At 38.8% G+C, this 25026-nt stretch overlaps 1 long non-coding RNA gene across 1 annotated transcript; it reads left to right on the forward strand.

Annotated features, from left to right (window-relative positions):
- Positions 1–23062: 23062 nt before the first annotated feature.
- On the forward strand, positions 23063–24133 carry LOC144459947 (uncharacterized). Its single transcript, XR_013488664.1, has 3 exons — positions 23063–23100; positions 23211–23298; positions 23444–24133. It is a non-coding gene; the product is annotated as an uncharacterized LOC144459947 (long non-coding RNA).
- Positions 24134–25026: the final 893 nt, after the last annotated feature.

A 25026-nucleotide genomic window follows, 5' to 3' on the forward strand; every position in this document is an offset into this window, starting at 1 on the left:
AGCTTTCATGAACAAAAGTGCTGCCATGATTTGCGCGTACTTTTATTTTGACAGCTTTAGTATAATGATGAGGGGATGACGGAGGCTTAGTTGACATTTCGAGTAGTTTCTCCAACCGTCAAAGGTGAGGAAGATGGTAATAATATGAACTTATAGGATGCTATAGGCTAGTTAAGTATAAAATAAAGTCTGCAGCGCGTTATTGCGCATCACTGCCACGCGGTATTATACTCAAACGAATATTATGCAACACAGTTTAACTTGGCACCGTAGGTAAGGAAACTAGAGTTAGTATTTTCACTGAGGAGGAGATGAAGATGTGTTTTGTCTGTAAGCTCTTTGTGGCAGTGTGCAGCCTCACAGTCGCATATGTAAAGCAGCAGAACTAGTTTGAACTGGATCATCGCGGGGCAACCTGCTATTGATAAGGCTGCATCCACCCCCACTCCCTCCTCCTTAAGGTATCCCCCCTCCCCCCTCCTCCTTGCATGGAGCCGCCGGGAGAGGAGGAGGAGGATGAGTAGGAGGGCTGGCTGATAACCCGCAGAGTTAAAAAGTCCTCACACACTCTGCTCAGCCTGGACATTTCCCCTCTACAGAAAAAAAAATGCGTCGAAAGATGGGTGTCTTCGCATCAGCACCTGCTCTGCAGCGGATCTCACCATGCCGACCGGGTGGAGGATGCTCTGAGCATGCGCAGTGTTCCTTTTTGGTTGACTCCTGACAGTGCAGCCTTCAAGTGCCGTCGGTAATGTCGCAACCATGAAATGAGAGATCACAAACGGCAAAGTTGTGAGCACATCTAATTTTTGAGGATGAAGGAGCAAATGTTGGAAAACAATAATTCATGAAATGCTCCCTAATGAAACAATCAAACACATCCTTATGATATCTACAAATGCTATCCTCTCTATTTTCACTGCAGTAGCAAGTCTGTGCCATGATTTAGAGGATAATACAGCATCCACCAAAACATTATTCTGTCCCATAGTTTTATTTCCATCTTCAGACACAGCTCCACATCAACAACAAAGAACACAATTGAGTGATATATGAATAAAACACAAGGAAAAAACCCTATAGTGGAGGTTGATGGATTTTGCGCATGTCTCTGTGAGAATGTATAAACAGTCTCTGGTTGGGCCTTGTGTTCAAACTGTGCAGTTATAATTGTGATATGTTTTCAGACCTGTAATGAGAGCAGTGGGTGTTTGGAAGTATGCTGTGATTTTGACAGACTGGAGAGGGTGAAGTGAAGCGGACTGAGGCTGCTTAATGCTTGAATATGAATACATACCGCTCTTATTGATACTGAAGGGTTTCCATCGATTGGTTACAAGGGATTTATGGATGATAAGGATGCCGTAAAAAGTTGGGCTTAAGTACTGCGTTGGCAGTCGTCACTTTTGGAGAAAGTGGTGGTATTTGAGCTGGCACTGTCCATTGTGTATACCAAGATGGTGACGTTCAGTAGCGACAAGGGCTGCATCCAAATTTCCATACTAAAGTCACTCTTGAGAACTGGGACAAAACCTTACATTTTTGGGTTCAATTAGGTTGAGAAATTATATTTAAAAGGTGATCCCAGTGATTTATTTTTTTCTTTAGTAACGTATATGATGGATGTCAGAGGTAAGATCTGACAGAGTTGACATCTCAAGAAGTTGACAACAACTTACATATTTATGAATTTCATAGCAGTTGTCATGAGGAGCCATTTTGATTTTCAGAGTTGCTAAGATATCTATAAATGTCCATCAAAATACTAATTTTTAAACCATAATTCTTGTTTAGGTTTGACCTGTTATGGTTGAGACAAATCTGATAGCAATATTATTTAATAAATTTATTAAAAAATAGAAAGCTTACCAGTACTTGAGCAGCAGTCCCACCCTTTTGGAAACAGGAAGTGAGACAGGAGTCTTTAGGGTACAGCTTACTACCTTTATACCTGATTAAATGATGTTTTTGTAGAAATCTGACAGGGTTGACAAAGACCTGGGACACATCTATAAAGGACAAAAAATATATCTAACAACAAAGATGATTATAGCAGTACATTTATACACCAATGTTTCAAGTACAGTACAGGCCAAAAGTTTGGACACACCTTCTCATTCAATGCGTTTTCTTTATTTTCATGACTATTTACATTGTAGATTCTCACTGAAGGCATCAAAACTATGAATGAACACATGTGGAGTTATGTACTTAACAAAAAAAGGTGAAATAACTGAAAACATGTTTTATATTCTAGTTTCTTCAAAATAGCCACCCTTTGCTCTGATTACTGCTTTGCACACTCTTGGCATTCTCTCCATGAGCTTCAAGAGGTAGTCACCTGAAATGGTTTCCACTTCACAGGTGTGCCTTATCAGGGTTAATTAGTGGAATTTCTTGCTTTATCAATGGGGTTGGGACCATCAGTTGTGTTGTGCAGAAGTCAGGTTAATACACAGCCAACAGCCCTATTGGACAACTGTTAAAATTCATATTATGGCAAGAACCAATCAGCTAACTAAAGAAAAACGAGTGGCCATCATTACTGTAAGAAATGAAGGTCAGTCAGTCCGGAAAATTGCAAAAACTTTAAATGTGTCCCCAAGTGGAGTCGCAAAAACCATCAAGCGCTACAACGAAACTGGCACACATGAGGACCGACCCAGGAAAGGAAGACCAAGAGTCACCTCTGCTTCTGAGGATAAGTTCATCCGAGTCACCAGCCTCAGAAATCGCAAGTTAACAGCAGCTCAGATCAGAGAGCAGATGAATGCCACACAGAGTTCTAGCAGCAGACCCATCTCTAGAACAACTGTTAAGAGGAGACTGCGCCAATCAGGCCTTCATGGTCAAATAGCTGCTAGGAAACCACTGCTAAGGAGAGGCAACAAGCAGAAGAGATTTGTTTGGGCCAAGAAACACAAGGAATGGACATTAGACCAGTGGAAATCTGTGCTTTGGTCTGATGAGTCCAAATTTGAGATCTTTGGTTCCAACCGCCGTGTCTTTGTGAGACGCAGAAAAGGTGAACGGATGGATTCCACATGCCTGGTTCCCACTGTGAAGCATGGAGGAGGAGGTGTGATGGTGTGGGGGTGTTTTGCTGGTGACACTGTTGGGGATTTATTCAAAATTGAAGGCACACTGAACCAGCATGGCTACCACAGCATCCTGCAGCGACATGCCATCCCATCCGGTTTGCGTTTAGTTGGACGATCATTTATTTTTCAACAGGACAATGACCCCAAACACACCTCCAGGCTATGTAAGGGCTATTTGACCAAGAAGGAGAGTGATGGAGTGCTGCGGCAGATGACCTGGCCTCCACAGTAACCGGACCTGAACCCAATCGAGATGGTTTGGGGTGAGCTGGACCGCAGAGTGAAGGCAAAGGGGCCAACAAGTGCTAAACACCTCTGGGAACTCCTTCAAGACTGTTGGAAAACCATTTCAGGTGACTACCTCTTGAAGCTCATGGAGAGAATGCCAAGAGTGTGCAAAGCAGTAATCAGAGCAAAGGGTGGCTATTTTGAAGAAATTAGAATATAAAACATGTTTTCAGTTATTTCACCTTTTTTTGTTAAGTACATAACTCCACATGTGTTCATTCATAGTTTTGATGCCTTCAGTGAGAATCTACAATGTAAATAGTCACGAAAATAAAGAAAACGCATTGAATGAGAAGGTGTGTCCAAACTTTTGGCCTGTACTGTATGTCCTGGTAGTTTTAGATTTTAAAGGCTTTCGATAATTTTTTTAATTGTTTGAAGTTGTAAACTTTTCTCTGGGACAGGGTAAGATTAGAAGTAAAAAAAAAAATAAAATAAAAAGAAAGCAGATCATTAATCATTTATCATTTATTTCATACATGTAAATTCTTAAAAAAACAATATATATATATATATATATATATATATATATATATATGTATGTATGTATATTTTGGCAGAACATGATTTGTCCCAGTTTTCAGGAATGGAGGATTAATATCCTGTTTATAGGCTAAAACAGTTTGTGAGATTCTTTTTAGTATGTCTAAAACCTTAGTGACACCAGAAGTATGTGACTTACATATTATTTATAATATGCATATGCATAATATTATCCTTGCAATATAACAGTATTAAATGCAACCAAGGCAGCTCTGTAATGTCAATAATGCTTCAATTCTAGTGTAAGTATGTAAGATTTCACTTTGCTAAGCGTAATACAGTTTGAAAATTGCGTTTAAATCACCAGTAGAGCCTAGTCTGGCAGGGGTTGCCATGGTTATGTGTGTCCAACCAGCATACAGGCTCTGAGGACATGATGTGGTAATTACAACTCAGCATTTTGTTGATTCACACAACAGTATGTTGAACGAAAGCACACATATTGAGTAAGTAGTGCATAGTATGTGATTTTGGATGCATCGTTGGTGTTGCTCACTCTGTGTGTCTGCTAATGAAACAGAGACATGAGGTTTTATCTGTGGTGGATTTGTGTGCAGCCAATAACTTGGAGTTGATAGTTTCCAATAGAAAATAAATAGTGGTTGACTTCCAGAAGAGTCTAAAGCCCCATTTCCACCAAACATTTCCGGTATGGTACCTTTGGAACTAAAAGTGACCCTTCAGACATGGTACCTAGACCGTAGTGTTTCCACTGCAAACTGTATTCTTAAATGTGGGCGGGGTTGTTGTCACTCACTGCTCCGTCCAGCACTCACTGTATTTCCTAATTATCGATGACACAGATGGAAGTCTGCACCTTGTTTATCGTCCACAGAACGATGCTGCACGCCGACATTTTCAGAACAAAATAGAACAGGCTACAAGTGAGAGTCTCTCTGCATGGGATATTTAAAAATAGCAGGTTTGTGCATTTAGTCCTTCTCAGGCAAGCTCAGGGGTTTAGTGATGCCAGAGCCCACAGGAACAATGCTCCACAACGCTTTTTTTTCCCCTTTCTTTCACTGAGTGAGCATTAGAACATACGCAGTTCACATAATCTGGTTGAAATTAATATTTTAACGTTTGAAGATCAACTCATTACTAAAAGTGTATGTCATATAAAAACTAAAGTGATGGTCACAGTTTTTAAAGTGAAATTTAATGTGTGTTGATGGATTCATGTCATCAATTCATGCATTGAGCATCATTATAAGTTAACGTTCCAGTCGACCCAGTGAATTAAGTTATTTTACCTCTGACTCCAGCTGCTGCAAGAGGCAGCAAAACATGCTTTAAAGACGCCGTATGTAAGAATGTGGCCAAAACGGTTACTGCACTCAAATTCAAAATACTGCCGTGAGTCGTTTCCGCCCCCCCTCCCCTACAGATTCGAGGTTGCTGGACAGCGGCACACTGGAGACTGATTTGTTTGCCCACGGGCGGCTGCCATGGCAGGGCTGCATCGCCGCGTCCTTGATCTTCGGTTTTCCAGTGAACCGTTCGAGCAAGTCCGGCTTCTCTGCTGCTAACGCTGCTCCCGGGATACAGCTGAGGAGGAGCCGGCTGCTAATGCTATGTACCGGGACACTGCTAATGCTGCTTGCCGTGCTGCTGTAGCTCAGTCGTAACTGTAACTGATGCTGAGACTCTACTGACTGTGTGACTGGTAGACGGTGGTTGGTGGCGCAACAGGCCAAAACACAAATTCAAAACATAAACATGATTTGCAGACTGTAAAAATGTTTTTTAAATGCGAATATTCTGGCTGTACTGTTGTTGTTGGTGAGATCAGTATGTTATATGAACATTATTCCTTAGTCTCTGTGACATATTAGGAGGATTTTACGACTATTTGCTTTAGATTTCTTACATATAGCTCCTTTAACTTTATAGTTACAGTTTACTAATAAAACTCTCCACAGTATGAACAGTGGTTACATGAGCCTCAAAACCAGCCACAACTCAGCCCTGAGCAGAGTGACCGTCCTCTATTGACCAATCAGAGTGCAGTGTTCACAGCTCCACCTTTTAGTACCAGATCTGTGTGCTAGGTACCCCAACAGAGGGGGGACCAAAACTGGGGACAGTACAGAACAGTTCCACTGGTACCATCCACAACTTTTCACAGTGGAAACTGAAAAAATGCGTACTGAACTGAACCATACCGTACTGCTCGTGGAAACTGGGCTATAGTGACCATCTACTTTTGGTCATGAAGGGTCAGGAAATTCTGCAGGTAGAGAACGGTGGCAGAACATAATTGGCGTCACTGCAAACTCTGAATCCATTGCAATGGTTCAGCATATTTACCTATATATAAACAGATGTCGGAAACGGAAATTCACCTCCTCCGCCCAAATCAAAACGGAATGCCAAAAAATCGGGAGTCTGCCCCCAGAGGCTGTATCGCTGTCTGCCGGAAGTCAGACGCCAAATACAGCCGATGGGTTCCAAGAATGCCAAATTACCTACCTACCTAGCTGTCTATCTAGCTATCTATCCAACCCTCCCTTCAGTGTTCATTTTCAGGAGGTTTTTACCAGGAGCTGAATTATCCATCGAGGTCTCTTCCTCTCCAAAACAAACAGACCAAGTGACTTAAACTAGTAAAAAGTGTCTTGGCTACTGTAGAAACATGGCAGTGTAACATGGGGAGTCTGTGGTTGAGGACCTGCTCCCTATGTAGATATAAACAGCTCATTTCAAGGTAATAAAAACAGACTAATTCTTATTTTCAGGTGATTATATACTAAAGAAAACATACTTATTATATTGTTTCATTTCTGCCAATATATCCCCCTAAATCCTACACACTAGACTATAAAAATAGACCATTTTCCCAAAACTTATCAAGTCCTTCAACAACATATACATCACTGAATCTCTATTTGTAACCACGCGCAAGCACAAGATCAGCTGGAGAGCAACAGATGTTTACACATATCCACTGAAAAATAAGGGGTTAGGGAAAAAAAACTTTTCATTATATGTCAAAATTTCAGCCAGTGTTATTATTTCTGACAGCTTGTAAATGCACTGAAACAAATCTAGTTTACAGAAAACAGCACAATACAAAACAGTGGTGTGTACATGTTGATTATTGCCACAGTACAAATACAATGTTTTCATCAGTGAGACAGTAAACAGTCTTAGAAAAAATAAAAAATAAAGCAACCTTTAGCAAGAGGTCAAGCACAACAGAAAGCTGAATGCTTGTCACATGTGAAACAATGTGATGTTAAACATCCGGCTGTTTGTGTGTTTGTCAGAAGCGAGTGGGGACAGATGTTTAACAGTGTAGTTAATTCCCAGTATGTGCTGTGAATCATATGTGAAACTGAATTTCAGCAGCATGTCAGGAATTCACAGTTATGTTCTTTCTTTCCTTAAGAAAGTGTTTACACAACAATCATGTGTAAATGTCACCAGAGGCATATCCTTTTCTTTTTTTAAGATAGTTGTTGGGTGTCTTTATGCTTTATTAAGAAAGATTTAAAAGGTCCTTGGCCGGATTTGAGCCCAGGCCAGTGCAGTAAGGACCCAGTGTGAACTACTGGGGCATCCTCTGATGCATTTGTTGATTTTTTGAGAGGACTGTGTGTGTGACTGTTTTAGTGAGACACTAATCAGACAGAATCACGTTCTCCAGGCCTGGACAAGTCATGGAATCAATAAAAATCATCAAAGGTTTTGGAAAAGTCATGAAATTCTGTTGTGTGTGAATAACCGTGGATAACCTTCCATGTAATGTAACATGATGGCAAACGTAGCTCTAATGTGTGTCGATTTGTGACGTTTTGCTGACCATCACGTACGTTTCTCCATTTTTCCGCCGCATTCTGTCTCTCCGCATGTATGCCTGCTACCGGAATTTATGTTTGAATAGTTTGAATCTGATAAGTTTGAAAAACCCCGGACAATTGGGACAAGAGAAGAAATTTTCAGTAAATTTGTCATCGATGGTAATACAACCAAAATTGAAAACAATTGAAAATGTTCAATAGTTGTAGTGAATTGAAAAAATCTCAAAATATTCAGTCTGCTCCACTTTGACATTCTGCTACTCTCAATATTTTTGTCCACAAGCACAAACTAATTATACTTGTCCCTTCCATTTTTCTATCAGCGGCCACGTCTGTATACTTTGAGCTACAGAAACCATTCAAATGTCAAATGTCTTCAATTTTTTTTTTACTTTCTATGCTTTTAAAAGTACAAAACATTTATTCTTTTAACTTTCCAGATGATTACTTTCAACTTCCACCTTTGACAGTACGACAACTTAGCCTCCATATTTTCTAGTAATTTTTGTAAGTAGGTTCCAGTGATTTTCAGATCTTTCAGGCAGTTCAGTTTATGTTTCTGCATTTCAGTATTATTTTGAATTAACTTCAGCTGTCAGCATCACACACATTTTCTGTAGGAAACGCATTTTTAGTATGTGCATGTGCTTCTCAGTTATTCTCTGTATCAACAGACTCGTTGAAAACAGAGCTCCACATATTGGTCTAATAATCTTGAATGTGACCTCTGACACTTTGTGTTTTCCTGCAGCTGAGAAACCCCCCTCCAGAGGTCACATCACACCATTTCTGACTCTCCTGCCATGACCTCTCTCAGCGACTGGGCAGCCCGACAGGACTCTGCTCCTCAGAAGTTTAAGGTTTCAGCATGTTTTCCACAGCGTGCAGGGTACAGCAGGTTTGTTATTCCTCCTTTTGTCTGTTTTAGCAGCCATCTACAGCAGATAGATGATTTTTTTTTATACCCACATTTAATTGAGATAATCTAACTGGTGATTATTGATCTGAGGCACACATGGACAGATTACGAAACACAGGGCCTCTGGGCGCAGACATGTAAAGGGCCCCCCTTCCTCTCTATCAAAACATCACCACCCCCACCCCATCCACACACTGCTGGCGGTCATATTGGATCCTTTTCTGTGTTTTTGGCAGGTCGACATGACCTCTAAAGAGGCAAAATCTTTCCCTAAGCTGCTTGCTTCAGCAGATTCACACAGACATTTATCAGATATGACAAAAACTACCCCAGCAGAGTTACAGAGAAGAGTCTAGCTCAGGGAAGTCAAACATATGTCCTGTGGGCCAGAGCTGGCCCGCAAAAGGGTCTAATCTGGCCCACTGGATGACTTTGCACACTTCATATTGATGCACTTATGAAGGCTAAGAGGTGTCAGGTTTCAGGGGTAGCAGTGAGGACAGTGAGTAGCTTACTTCATTTAAAATGCTGCTTCAGAGGCTTTTCCACCTCGACCAGAATACAGTTCTCTGGAAAAACTATGAATACTGTTGGAACTCTACTCCACTGCCAAAACTTTAGATTTGTAAATGGTCTGTAAAGCAGGAGATAACTTAACCTGCTTTCTCAATAGCTTCTACTTCAGTTTGTTGTGGTGGTGGCAGCGTAGTCTCTTCTTATATAGCTGGCACATAGCTGTACAGAGATAATATAAACAAAGGAACATTATTTTTGATGTTTTCTGACTTACAATAACTCATGTCATCTTGAATAATATGTCAGCAACCAACTTATCTTTCCTTTTCCAAATCTCTTTAACATTACCACAAAAATAAGGAGGAAGCAAACTTGGTTTATGTTGGTGATCTGACATTAGACTAACTCCTTTTGATGTAGCTGTATGTTAGTTAGCTAGCTAGTTAGGTAGTATTTGCTAACATTAACTAATGCTAAAGTGGCTACATAGAGTATAATGTAATTTATGTGTGCAGATTTTCCCCCAGTCTCCCATTTACTTCTTTTCACAATCTTCAAAATGTGGGTTTTGTTTTCAACATAGACGAGCCTAGCACATAGGTAAGTTGACTGAGGTTCCACTGGGTTCCAGACTCCAGAAAGGGCGGGACTTCATAAGTGCTAACTGTCATGTTGTTTCTGAATGAATATGAATTATTGAATTAATGTTTTAACCACAAATAAACCAAACATTCAAGTATGTTAACCCACCATCATCCAACAGCACAATACATGAATATCATCCAGACACAAACACAAACTAAAAAACATAAACCTTCCACAACCAATGCTTCAAAAGATATCCCCAGGGTAAAAATAAAAATGAAATACAAAGCACAAACACAGACCCCTGAGTACAAGACACAATACCTAGATCCAAACAAGACAAAATCTACATCTACGTGAATCAGTGCCAAACACTAGTAGCAGTCCACACTCCATACAAAACAGTCAAATGGATACATCATACATCACTGTTACTTTCTGTGTCTAAAAAGACACTCAAAGAATGCAAAAACATTACCACAAAAGTTTTCCTTAGAGCTTTTTTCTCCGTACCTATCAAATCTAAATCATTTAAAAACAATATTTGCCTTAAACCATAATATAAAGGACAGAATAAAATGAAATGAATTTAATTTCCCACCTCACACACATTCACAAATACTTTCACAGTCAATCACACCTGAGTATCTTCCAGTTTCACTATGTTGTGGTGATATACCAAATTTTAACTGTGCACAGAGTGATCTCTGCCTTAAGGTAAGTTGCACTTAACATACTTTTCACATTAGTAATCTTTCTTATGTAAACGTTAAGTTCTTAGTTTTGGGTTTTGCCATATTTCTTCTGCCTGTGATTGTGTGTGTTTACCCTAGACTCTGTATTTAGACTCCACCAACTCTGGAGCTAATTTGAACTACTTTTCATACTGTTCTGCAGTCCTATAACAACTGATCATATTGTGTATTTTGCATGTTAAATATTACTCAAATATGGCAAGTACAAGAACCTCAGACATATACTACAGCACATGCATACTTACACCATATTATTTTTTTGTCAAAGTAATAAAAAAGTCAAAAATAAATTATGCAAAATGCAAAAATAAATGCAAAAGTAATGCAAAAACATGTTCCTTAAAGCTCGATTCTCCATACCTATCAAATCTAAATCAAGAAAATGAACTTTTTAAAATGATACTTGCCATAAACCATGATATAAAGGACAGTGTAGAATTAAATGAATTTAACTTCCCATCTCATTTAGCTCAGAGTATTCACAAATACTTTCATCTTCAATCACACCCGAGTATCTTCCAGTTTCACTATGTCATGGTGATATACCACATTTCAACTGTGCACAGAGTGATCTCTGCCTTAAGGTAAGTTGAACACATTTTTCACATTTGTTAACTTTCTTATATGGTAAACGTTTTATTGCTTTTTCTGCATTTGAACATACACTACATTACAAATGTACAAACATTATATACAATTAAAAGACAAAAAAAAGTATAAACAATTATGTAATGCACTTCCAATATCTTGATGAGGGCTAGTTTCATCCAAGAATATATTATTAAGTACAGGCTAGCCACCATTGGTAGGCCAATATACATAATGCTGGACCCTCACTGAGGTCTGTTTCCAGTATATTTTTAATACATTTGACAATAGCTGACCAGAAGTCATGAACCATTTAACATTCATAAAGCATGTGGACGAATTCCCCCCTTTCTTTGTTGCATCTCCAACAGCCATCATCCTCCCTAAGCCTCAACCTTGACATTTTTGGGGAAGTCCTTTTTTTAAAAAAAAATCTAAATGAAATTAACTGTGTCTGCATTTCTCGGGCCGCGACTGTACTGCTTTCATCCAAGCTTCCCTGTGAATAGATGTTTCAAAACTTTTTCCCATGTGAGTTGAACACCTTCATAGTTATGGGACTGATGTTTTCTAAGCTTGTTATAAAAACTAGGTGTTCCCCCTCTGTGCTTCCAACCTGCTCGTCATTACTCTTGAATGCAAGCAACGGCCAATATTTTTTTTTATTTTGTTATGCAACACCTTTTTTGATTTTTAATTAATTTTCAATGATTTATTTTATGAAGTTGATGATCCTCTGGTATAAAAGGTATTTATGTTGCATATCTGATAAGCTCGTCTCCATCTGACTCATTTGTATTCATTCTTGAATGCAAAAGAAAAAGTTCTCAGTTTTGGCTTTTGCAGAACATCTTCTGCCCATGATTGTATGTGTTTAACCCAAACTCGATATTTAAACTCCCCCATCTCCAAATTTGAATTTTGGAAGTGATTTCCTTCAAGGCCACACTCTTCTAATCATGCAAGAACTTCACATACCCATTCACCACCGACAGACAAGTCCCAGTGAAATATTTCAGGAGCCACCTTGCTGGCCTCCATCTTACTTCACAGGAGTCCCACATCACGTCTCCAACTAATGCCAAAACAGGCACATAAACAGGACATACACATGTACAGTCTGGAATATGTAGAATGACTTATATTTCTCAGCATTTTTTATGTCTACCTACTGCCCAGTGCTCTACTTGCAGAGTCTGCAAGAAGTGCTGCATTATGTAAAGAGGAAACACATTTTTACCTTGAAGAAAAATGACATACCTATATGCATCTGTAAATCCAAGCTGTTTCTCACCAAAACAAAACTGAGAACTTCTCCTCTCCAGGGGTGGACTGGCCATTTGGGCCAACACAACTGTCTTTTTGTAATTTTTTTTTTTTTTTAATGTCTGACCAGCCAATAAAACAGGTAGGTTTCTTAATTGACACCGAGCTGGCCCAAACACATTTTAATCCCCTCCCCCTTTAGCCTCAGTGGCTTCATTAAGCACCATCTGCAACAAAGAGTGTGCCAAAATTTATAATAAAAAACACAAGGGAAGCACGGAGATATTTCAGGTCAGAAAAATACTATTAACCTGGACTTTTCAAACCCTTTAAGTAGCTTGCTGGAAGTTCAGAGTAACTCAGTCTCGTCATCTCCCTCTTCTCTCTCAACATGAGCAAGCAGGCTGGAGAGAGTTGCTATGGTTACATGAATCGGCATTGCCAGGGCATTTTATCATGAGCCTGTCATAATGTATGCCTGTAAAAACGTGATAGTCTTTGTAATACGGATGTTGTCATGCCTGTTAAAATAAATGTGCGTGTGTGTCTCGGGGGGATGAGTGATGCAAGTTACAGCAGGAAGAATAGAGTGTAGTGATGTAGTAAAGTTGAAAGAAACCATTACACATTTGTATCATATAATATATATATGGTCAACTTTTTGTCCCAGTCCACCCCTGCTCCTCTCTATACCTGGTTTTCAAAAGTACCTGGTGGGTTTTGATACTGATGCCATGTTGCAGATGGTCAGGGTGGAGCTAATGTGTACTCCATGTCATACTGTTCTGTGGTCCCATAACAACTGATCATACTGTATTGTATATGTAAAATATTGCTTAAGTATAGCATGTAGAAGAACCTCAAAATATACTTAAGTACAGCACATGCATACTTAAACCATGTTAGTTTTTTGTTGAAGTAATAAAAAAAGTAAAGACAAAAAGTTCAGTATTCAGTTAATGTATCTTTTGTACTGCTCTCTCTTTTCTGACATATATGAGTAAATGAAGGACAAAGTAATTTAATGTAGGCACAGCTTCAGGTGTGAAAGGCAGAAAGATGGTATGGATGTGTGGGTGTGTGTGGGTGTGGATCTGACTCATTATCAGAGGCCTGTCTCCCTCTTGTGGTCACTGGTCAGAGGCACAAAGCCATACTGGAAGCTGATATGTTTCTAAACATGGAAATGAGGTGTTAGATCTGAGGTCGTATTCATGAAGTGTTTCAACCTACCACCAGTTTTTCCCCCACACATAGCCACTAAAGTTCCTAGCTGATAATTTCCTGTTATGACCCATTCATGAAGCAGCGGTGAGCTATCCTGAGTATTGTGTAGTAATGGGAAGAACTCCCTTCGACCTATGGATAATGTTGTCCTTAAGATGCTTATTGAATGTGGCCTGTTGTTGAGGTACGTGAAGTGTCTTAATTTTGGGGTGGGATGTGAGCTTTAACTCAGTTTAAAATAGGAAGCATGAACAACATTTTTTTTCTTCCACCTTATTTCTTATAGGCACCGTTACAGTGACCATAGACTTCCTTTAATTCTATGATATTAACGGCAGTGATTTTTCTTTTGTGTGTCTGAGCCAAAAAGAGATAAACCAAATATGCAAACATCTATAAATATTTTCAAGAAGATAAAATACTTTAATTATCTTGAAGCCAAATATGATACAAATTACTTTTAACTTGAGATTAAACAGTTGGTAACTTTATTAAATATTTTTCATATTTACTGAAACTGTCATTCTTTTTACACACCACTAAATGAGACAGATAATCTGTGGGCGGAAAAAAAATCAAACTTCTTTGCCTACTCTGTTGCCTTGTAGCGCCTCTAATGGCCTTATTGCATGTGAAGAAATGCAACCAATCAGAGCCGCCGAGTCTCTAACCAACTCTTAGTCATATCATGACAAACTGTCATCAAACTTGTCAGCGCTGGTCAAATACGAATAAAGATTATGTTACTGCATTGTGTATTTCTCGACTACAGTGTTTTTAGAAACATATTTTAATATAGTGTTTAGCTGCAAAATGAGAAAGTTCATGATCCAGCAGCCATGTTGGATACAGTTAAACAGGATGACCAAGCATCGCCCACCAGCCAGACCAACTTTCTCATTTTACAGCTAAACAGTACACTAAAATATGTTTCTGAAAACATCTGAGGAAAGAAATTGACATGATTCATATTTGATTAGTGCTGCTTAGTTTGACAGTTTGACCACAGTTCACGAGCTGTGATTGACATGATTGACAGCGGCGTTAGAGGCTCCTCAGCTCTGATTGGTTGTTGTTGAGTGGCTGAATGCCATCAGAGGCTGTAGGAAGAATAGCAGGGACATCTTTTTTTTTTCTTTCTTTATGTTTTTTTTTTTACAGATTATCTTTCTCATGTACTTCTTTCAGAATATAATGTAGTGAGAGTTTTAGAAAATAAGACAAAGTTATTTTCATAAAAGTTACCAACTGTAGCTTGAAGGTGCAGTGGATAAATAAAATTCATTAGAATAAGAGTAATTCACAAAGAGAAAGCTAAAATGTTAGTACAATCAGTGGTGTTCATAGCTGTTCACAAAGCAGTCAGCTGTTTGTGAACAGATTACAACCAGTTATCAGTGCATTAAAGCAGTAGTTCCCAAACCGATCCAGTCAGGGGGTCCAGAGTTCTCCTTAGTTATTAGTTCAAGGTCCACATAGTTTCATACATTCAGCGTCATACTTGCATTTGGCCATGTCATTGAGCTAGTTTGCTGTCTCTGTCAAGTAGATGTCCGTTAGTCACTCACTCTACAGCAGGAAACAGCACTTCAAAATAAAAGCTCTGTGCCGGAAATTCACTTAGTTGAAAATAAAGTGTGTTTTTTTTACAAATTGGGTGGCTCTACTGCAGAGAGCTGCACCAAGTGGTGGAATGTCACTCCTGGCTCCCTTACAGTCAAGACGGTGGTGAAGATAACAAAAAATGTGGATTTATAGAACACTACAGGAGTGAGTCCTAAATCATTCATCTTAAAGTCAACAGGTTTTTTAATGTTTTTAATGTTTGTTTTTGTAATATGCCTAAAATAAAGTTTGTGGTTAGGGCTAGCTTAAAAGATTTTCATGTTTATTTCTATGACATTAAATATGTCAGTAAATACCCCACTTGTGAATTTTGAAGCTTTCATATGTCTTAAAAAGGTGGTGGCTAACAAGTGGCGAAATGAGACTACAGATATAAGGTGGAAGAAAGAGACTACAGACCTTCATCACGCTGAACACGGCTTAACATCCTGGTTGTGGTGATGACATTGAACCAAACTATTTTATGGAAGTCAGTTTTTGATCTGCGACAAAGGCACAGACAGTAGGGCTTGTTTTTAGCCGAGCAGATTTCAGAAAACCTGATGCCCCTACCGGCTGGATAATAGGAGTGAGGAGTCCGGGGCCACGAGATGCCCTCAAACATACAGTCAGAAATTTGCACACAAAATACGAGGCTGATTAGTTCAGTCGTTTGCAAGATTAGCTGTAGGCACACAGACAAAAACACTCAAACACGTGATCCCCTCCAGGCTTATGCCTGGCGGATATAACAGATTGCTGAATTTGTTCTCATGGCTAAATTAGTCAGCAAAGGAGACCTTTCACACAGTCAACCCCGTCCACCCCGACCATGGTGACACAATTGATCTTGCTTTATTAAGGGATGAGCCCTGAAATGCAAGTAAACAAAATCTAAAATTTCATATCTAAACTCAATTATTAGCGTTTTAACTTCACCTGTACAATTTAATGCACTCCAATACCATGGCCCTGAATTTTTGAAACTTAAAATGTTCAGTTTTTCATGACACTTAGATAAGTGTTCCCAAGAGGTATATCTCCCCAAATTACATCTAGAAAATCACTAACACCTGTCATTAATAATTCAAGCCAATACAACATCACTTCTGAATAAAAATGAACTCCAGAGTCAAATTAACACCTCTGTGGATGACACATTGTCGACAGAAACTGAGCGCTGTAAACTTCACATTAGTAGGAGTTATTGAACTGGATTGTATTCCATCTGAAGGTGCGCTTACTGAGATGAACTGGTTACTCATTGTATGTAGATAAGACAGTTAATTAATTTAAATATTTTCTCAATTCCTTTGCTACTTTTGGCAATTTTTCCTCTAACATTATTTTCAAAGCCTATAAAAATATTGCTGCAATAGTATTTGCTAATTAAAGCAACATATTTAATACCTGATCATCCATACTTCCAGTAACAACACAGTGTTTAAAATGCCTCAAAGCATTGTTTGTTAACTGACTTGCGAAAACACATTGTGTGCTATAATCCCAATACAAACACAGACTGAATGCACATTACTGGAACTCAAGAGTAAATATTTATTGCTGTTTTGTTAGTGCCCCCCAGGACCCAAAGACAACCGACAGTTGAGAAACAAATATCTGAAAAGTAAGGTGGGAACAGGACATTTGTCATATTGAAATTATTCCACAATAGAGAATTTTTTATTTTAAAAAATGGTGAACTAGCATGTTGATCAGAAAAAAAACTAGACTTATGGCCTCGCAGTTCCCTCTGTGAACCAGTCAAGTTGCAGTTACAGTTTACATCCACGTCTGTCCAGACTCATGTAGCCATGACAGTAGACAATGCTTCAAATATGGATGTTGCTGCAGTGACGCTACAAATTCACAAACGTGGATGCCTCACACTAATCTTCCCCCTCGGCAGCAAAGAAGATCTTAACAATCAGCACAGTTTCAAGGTGGACACTCAATATTAGTGTCACTAAATCAATGTTTGATCGAATGTCTCCCCTTGTTCCTGAGTTAGAGTGTTGAATAATGTCCAGAAAAGTGTTTTGGAAATGAAAAGTGTTGCCACATCATCATTTTATCCTATTAGACATTTGTGTGAAATTTTGTCATAATTAGTGTATTGATTGTTTGTCAAAGTAACCTCTGACCTTTGACCACCAAAATCTAATCAGTTCATTCTTGAGTTCAAGTGGAGATATTGTGTTTATGAGAGTGAGATGGATGCAAGGTCACAGCTACCTTGACCTCTGACCACCAGATTCTAATCAGTCCATTATTAGTCCAAATGGACATTTGTGCCAAATTTGAAGAAATTCCCTCCAAGTGTTCTTGAGATATCATGTTCACAAGATTGAGACAAACAAGGTCACAGTAACTGTGACCTTTGACCATCTAAATCTAATCAGTTCATTGTAGAGTCATTGTTGGATGTTTGTGCCAAGTGCCTACTGAAAGGAAACATCAACTGATATCTCATCCAGTACTGGAAAAACTGGTCTAAAACAAACATCAGCTAATAGGCTGTCATCTCCGTGTTCAAAGGAACATTATGTTTTATTTATTTTATCATGTCCACCAGGCGCAAGCCTGAAGGGGTTCATGTGCTTGGTTGTGTGTGTGTTTGTGTGTGTGTGTATTTGACTGTCTGCAGCTTACCTCGCAATCTACTGGACTAATCAGGCTCATAGTTTGTTTGCACGTTTATGACTATTTGCTCACGGGTGTCTTGTGGTGATTCACAATTGTTGAAAAACCTGTTTTATTAACAGTTTTACAGGTCACTGGCCGCTGGCTCCTAAATCCTCCTCTTAACCGGCTGGTAGGGGCTGCAAGTTTTCTAGAAATTGTCTCAGCTAAAACCACCAAGTCTTATCTAGTCTGTTGCAGGCCACATTTGGGCCTTCACTGTGGCTCAAAACTGACATCCATAGAAAGGTTTGCGCTGTTTTTGAACCAGAGCATCTGCATATTTGCTCTGGGAAAAATTGTTAGAAGCTTGAACAGGAAGTGAGAAAATCTTTAAATTAATAAACTGTCTCATACATATACAATGAGTCACCAGTTTATTTCAGTAAGTACACCTTCAGATCGAATACAGTCGCGCACAAAAACTCCTACCAATGTGTTTACGACGCTTAGTTTCTGTTGACATTGTGTCTCCAGAGTTCATTTTTATTAAGCAGTGATGTTGTATTGGCTTAAATTATTAATACCAGGTGTTACTGATTTTCTAAACTTAATCTGGGGAGATATATTTCTTGGGAACATTTTTCTAAGTGTCATGAAAAGCTGAAAAGCCATTTTAAGTTTTGAAAATTCAGGGCCATGGTATTGGAGTGCATTAAATTGTACAGGTTAAGTTAAAACACTAATAATTAAGTTTTGATATAAAATTTTAGATTTTGTTTACTTGTATTTCAGGGCTCAACCATTAATAAAACAAGAGCAATTGTGTCACCATGGTCGGGGGAGACAGGGTTGACTGTGTGAAAGGTCTTAAGCCATGAGAACAAATTCAACAATCTGTTATATCCGCCAGGCATAAGCCTGAAGGGGATCATGTGTTTGAGTGTGTGTGTGTCTGTCTGCCTACAGCTAATCTTGCAAACTACTGGACTAATCAGCTTCATATTTTGTGTACACATTTATGACTGTATGTTTGAGGGCATCTCGTGGTTGTGGTGATTCACAATTGTTGAAAAACCTGTTTTATTGAGTGTTATATAGGTCATTGACTGCAGAGTCCTCACTCCTATTTACCAGCCAGTAGGGGCTGCAAGTTTTCTGGAAATTGTCCAAAAACACCAAGCCTTACCTAGTATGTAGCTTCTGAGACAACTCTGCAACACACTGCAGTGTGTCTGCTGCAATTACAGGAACTGTCTTGAGTGGCTGTGATTAGCCTGTGTGACCGCCTGGCTGAGATCTGCATGCTACTGAGTGCACTTTTCTAGTTATTAATAGAGACAGTAGTGGTAACTCTCTCTGGAAAATAGCATAAGATGTTTTATGTAGATTAAAAATATAGGAGATTATAATGTACTCTAAGATACTCAAAAGTTATAGTTGTGTAATTTTGAATTTGGTAAAGTAAGATTGTAAAATCAGGAAATGTAAATTTCAATATAACAAGATGAGCCAAAAGACAATTTAGATTTTAAGTTGATTAGGGGCCAGCAACCATTACTGTACGTTGGCAGGCATGGCAGGCCTGTCAAGCTTTGGATTTCTGCACATGTTGAAGTTGTGTACATGGGGCTGAAGTAAAAGCGATGCCCTCATGTTTTTAGCCTTTCCAAATCCAAAAACACAAGAGCAATAGTGTAAGCTGTGGGTGAAACAATATGTGTAATTGGTCCATGGTAAGCTGCAAATATTAGTATGTCCTGCTAACTAGCTTTGTGGCCACAGTCACTAGCAGTAACTACACCCACATAGTTTCTGTCCCAGCTTTACCCAGGCCCCAGCCCACTTAAAAATCCTCACTTCTACTCTGTCTGTCTGTCTGTCTGTCTGTCTGTCGATCTCTCTGTCTATCTATCCATCCATATGTCTGTCTGTCTGTCTGTCTACAGAACATTTATATATTTATAGATATATATATTTACTTTCCTTGTTAATGACAGTATTAAAATTTACATTTAATTTTACAATAAGAATAAATAACGGACCCCTTTCATCTTCATGTGTAAAGTCTGGACTAATCACATGCGTTTGAGATCAGAGCGGCCATACAGTCAGAAACACAACCTCTGATTGGTCATCATACATATCCCAAAGCATGGACTGGCTAACAACAATAACTGTTTTAAACACAGAAAAAGAATACATAATCACAGAAGACATTGTCAAAGTTATAATTATGGATTTATTTTATGAAGTCTCAAAAAGACACTGCAGCTGAGGGCAGGATTAGAGAGCTTCTGAAAGGGATACGATCTCATTGGAGCCTTTGCTAAAAGGGCACAACAGCTAACATTAGCTCCTGGGCAAAAAAAACATATGTAGGCTTTGCATGTAATGTTCCAGAGATATATAAGGTTAGTAATGTTATGTGGTGTATGACACTGTTAAATAATTTTTATAATAATATTGTAATATTGGCAGTATTCCGACTTGCTGACATCATGGCGTCATACTTTTATGCAGCAACAGCAAGCACGGCTGAAAGATTTAGCTGTAGTTATGGGTACAGTTCCTTCTGTTGTTTTACTAATTAAATCCACCACAGACTCAGTGAATTCATTGATGTCATCTGTGACATCAATGATGGTGTCTGGCTCCGTCTTTGGCGTCACTTGGGGCATACATTGTAGTTTGTTTACACATTTTAACCTCAACAAGATGGCTTCACGGTCGCTCCACCGGAACATGGGTAGAAGTTCTGCTCTGCAGCTGCCTCTTCATGGCATATAGTAGTGAGCCAGAGTGTTTATATCCCTTGTTGCGCAGGGCGGGCAGGAACGGGACAGCACCTCACATTCCCACTGTCACACCGGTCCACTAGTTCTTATTCACCAGAAAGCACACAGCTTCTCCCCCTCTCTCACTAGAGTTATGTGCTTTGTCAGATCAGCAAATAGATAAAGAGTCACCTGGCTGAATGCTGTCTGGTATTCCAAGATTTAGCAAAGCTTTGTTGAAAGGATATTACAGTTCCTGTGTCCCATTTGAAACTGATGGATGTTGTCCAGTTTATTACGCAGCGCCTTTACAATTGCTAGCAGGATGCTAGTTCCGCTGGTACTGATCCTCCCCATCTTTTTCTTAATGTTTACTGATGTTTACATTTAGAAACCCTGACCTGGCCCACTAGCTGCCACACGGCACCACAGCAAAAAAAAAAACCACCCCCGACATTTCCAAAATTGACATAAGAACATAAATTTAGCGCAAATTTAGCAGAACAGACAGAGAGGCGACTGGAAACGTCTGTGCCATCAGGAAAAAAAAAGGTTAATGTTATGTTTGCCAAACACATTGAGTTCACATCGTAAAAGCTTTTTCCTCTTGTTACAATGAAAGTGAAACGTTTGAAAATACCAACACACAAATTAGATATTGGTTATTTGACTAGGCAAAGCAGCCAAACAAGTCTCTGTTAGTATGTAAACAGTTGGATCTTACTACTACTACTTTCCCTATAATAAATAGGGGACTAGCACTAAGTGGTTCTAGACTGCAATACAAGAACAATGCTGTTTCTGTATTTGCATGCAGCTTTGGCCTGACTTTTTTAACTGGTCTTGTTCCACTTTCAGTTCATATTCATCCATGGTCTCATTTTAAAGGTAACACTGAAGATTTCCCCCAACAGAATCACTGTAAGTGCCTCTGTCATTGAGTTATATAAGTTTCAATACACTGATAAAAGTTTTTTTAACTTTGCCAGAATATGTTCTTTGGGGGGGGGGGGGGGGGAATGCTGCAGATGACTAGAACTGGGAGGTATCGGCTAGAAAACACAATGGGACCATAGCAAGAAGCCTCATATTGTCCAAATTCAAATTAGATAACAATATCACAGAAAATAAACATTTTACATGTTTCATCCAGGCACTTTTCAAAAAAGAGGGTAAAACTGTGCACTGAATGTGAAAATATGGGTGAAAAATAAGTCGACAAAGACAGAAATTTCTATTTAAGGCCCATAAGCCATCAGGCCACTCATTTTGATTGGCTATCGGACCAGAAAGTGTGAGGGATGTATCTTCCTTCAACACAGGCCCTGTTGGCTATGGAGGCCATAGCAAAAGAATATGAAGCGTCTAATAGTTCAACTGAGGTGTCATTAAAAAGGTCAGGAGTTCGCCTGCATTTTGATATCCGAGAAGTCAGCTGTTTACATGCAAACAGAAGAAATCATGCAAAACATTTGCAGAAATATGAACACTGAAACGATGCAAAGGCAATTTGTGGATATCTTTGGTTGTAATAATGTGTCACTCTGGACTTAATATGTTGCTGGATTCAGATTGTCTGGACCTTTGGGAGCCTATGAGAACTGTGTCAGCAGCATTTCCGTTGGGATATCGATCTGTGGATTATAGTAAATTTATAACTGTGATTTCTAACTGTTTGTTTTTGCCTGACAGAAGCGTTTATTGAAGCTGCTTGTATCTTAAAATGGTCTGCATCAATCAAATGGCAAGGAGTGTTGCTTTCTAACAATGGGTTGTATGGGTCCATTAACAGCAAATACAGCAACTGTTTATAGATCATAATTGTCAAATTAACCCTTTCTTTTCTTTTCTTTTTGCCTTTTTGCCTTTATTTAATAGGACAGTTTTTGAGCATGTTGGATACCATTGTGGTCGTGGGTGTAACCAAATGCTATAATGTAACATAACAGTAGCTTTAGTAAAAGTAAGTAGATCTTGTAATTGTCATGACCCTGGACTTGTTCAGGTATTGCGTGATTTTGAATGTGGCATACTCATTCTTTTGATAATTAACAATATATCAGTCAAATATGAACACAATAAACTCAGGCTTATGTGGACTTCATACCTCTATGTGTAGAAACTTTGTGCGATTATTATTTAAATATATTTAGAAATAAGCAAATACTAAAACCACAGCTGTACAATCAATGCCAGGAGGCTCCCAATGATTTCATTGAGGTACTTCAAAACATGCTGTAGACCTGATCAATGTTTAACATTGCCAACTATAGTTACTAATTAAAAACGTCAAATAAAATACAGTGTGTCTCTGCATTACATCATAAGCCTTGGAGCATTGTTTATCATAAACTAGCATACTGAGGAAACATTTCATTTAATGCTGCACTCACTGTGGTCAAACATACATAGGTCAAAAAAATTTAAGGTGCATTGGTCAGACAGTCAGAATACTCCTGTTTTGAGCTGAAGTCGTTTGGACCTGAGAGCAACTGCAAACTGAAGGTGAGTCCAGTACCTTTATTTCACTCCTTCCACAAACCCAACAGGGTCAGTTACTAAATGTTCACAGACTGCTTGATAGTGTTTATGTAAGTTTTTATGATTTCTTTCAGAAAATGAAGATCCAAATTTTGGTGCTGGCCTTGGTGGTGGCCGTGAGCACTGCAGCACCAGCCAAAAAGGCTGCTGCAGTAGACCCAGGTGACTAGATGATCTAATGTGATGTGATAGTTGTCATAATATTTGAAGTAGTGTGATATGTGCACCAGATGTTTTATGTGTTGATGCAATGCCATAAATCTGTATGTATGTTAGAAAGAAAGAACTAACTGTCTTTTATTTATAGATGCAATAAATGTAAAGCTGAAAATGACATGAAGACTTTGGGGGATGAGCTGTCCAAGAGCAACACTTTCAAGGATGGAATCACCTGGTACCAAGCTGAATTGTTAAGCTGCTGAAATACAACAGTGACACAAATGAGTCTCTCACGAGTGAAGAATGCAGTGTCCGTCAACTACACTGGCATTGATGAGCTGCTTGAGGGATGGGTCCAAGGAAGGTGCTTAGTGAGCTGAGAGGTCAGAATCCCTCATGACATTCTGCCTGTATGTCACAAGTATACAGAATGTCCTCTTATATTTTTCTAATAGTTTATTTCTGAAATGACTGATGCCTACAGACTTGCCACAAAATGTATTCAAAAAGACAACATTTTAAATATAATATAAGATATCAAGTAATCTCAAGAGAAAAACATACACATGTCACCAAGTGAGGATCATGTGAGCCTAACTTAAGTGCTTCACACATTCAGTGACAAAAAAAGTCTTATACTTTGTATGCTGTATTTTCATATGTACATCTACCTGTTCTGCCTCCACAGCTCTCCAACTTAACGCCTGAACTACAGCAAAACGGGTATCACTATTGTAAAACTGTGTACAATATAACCATCTGAGGCATTGTTGTACAATAATGGGATCATGTCATATTGCACTTCATGGTGTAAAACCCGTCGCCCTCTGGGGACAAAAAAAGCTGACAGTTGAAGTTGATGTAAAAGCTTGTGACAACATGAAATAAAAAGGTTTATCTGAGTTTCAGTATCAGTATTTTTTGTGCTTTTTAGTCTGTGTGTGTACCCCGAATATTTATAAATTCATTACAAACCCTCTTCCATATCTTTATTGTATATTATTATTATTTATTATATATACATATGTATATCTGCAAACTTGTCACCTTTCGGCAAAAATCACCATTTTCAATCTAAATTAGGCCATATGTGTGATTTGTGTAGATCTGGTGAGTTTTTTGAAATGGTGGGGGCAGTCTGTCACAGGGTGAATGAGGTTGGCTAAAAGAGGTCGGGCTGCTGAAATAAGCCTACTTTGCCTCAAACTCTTATGGCAAGGAGTTTGACAGCAATTCTAGTTCTAGTACAATGAGCTTCAGCAGTTGCCACAGTTACTTGACAAATAACAGGGGTAGAATAAGTATTCATATCCTATACTGCAATAAAAGTAATAATAACACGCTGTCAGAATACTCCACTACAGGTAAAAGTCAGCGAAATGTACTTGAAGTGCTTAATGTAAAGGTACTCACTGGACAGCAAAATGGTTCCAACCAGTTTTTTCCTTTTATATTTAATGTTTCTGGATTACAATTACTGCTGCATCAACGTGTATGTTGCACTGTACTTTTGTGATAATTATAACTCCTTTATTCCTCCTTGGTTCAGTTTAGGACCAGATGTACAATCCTGTGACACTATGAGTGGGAATTATACTGCCGTCTGGGGGTTTTCAAGTGGGAGCCAAAGGGTTAAGGTTAGATGGATATGAAAGTAGGAAAGAGCAGTTTCATAAAGTACAAGGTACCAAGAAACACAAGCGATCAACAGGTCCACCATTGTTGTTCTGC

This window comes from Epinephelus lanceolatus, chromosome 22, assembly GCF_041903045.1.
Source record: "Epinephelus lanceolatus isolate andai-2023 chromosome 22, ASM4190304v1, whole genome shotgun sequence".
Lineage (NCBI taxonomy): Eukaryota > Metazoa > Chordata > Actinopteri > Perciformes > Serranidae > Epinephelus > Epinephelus lanceolatus.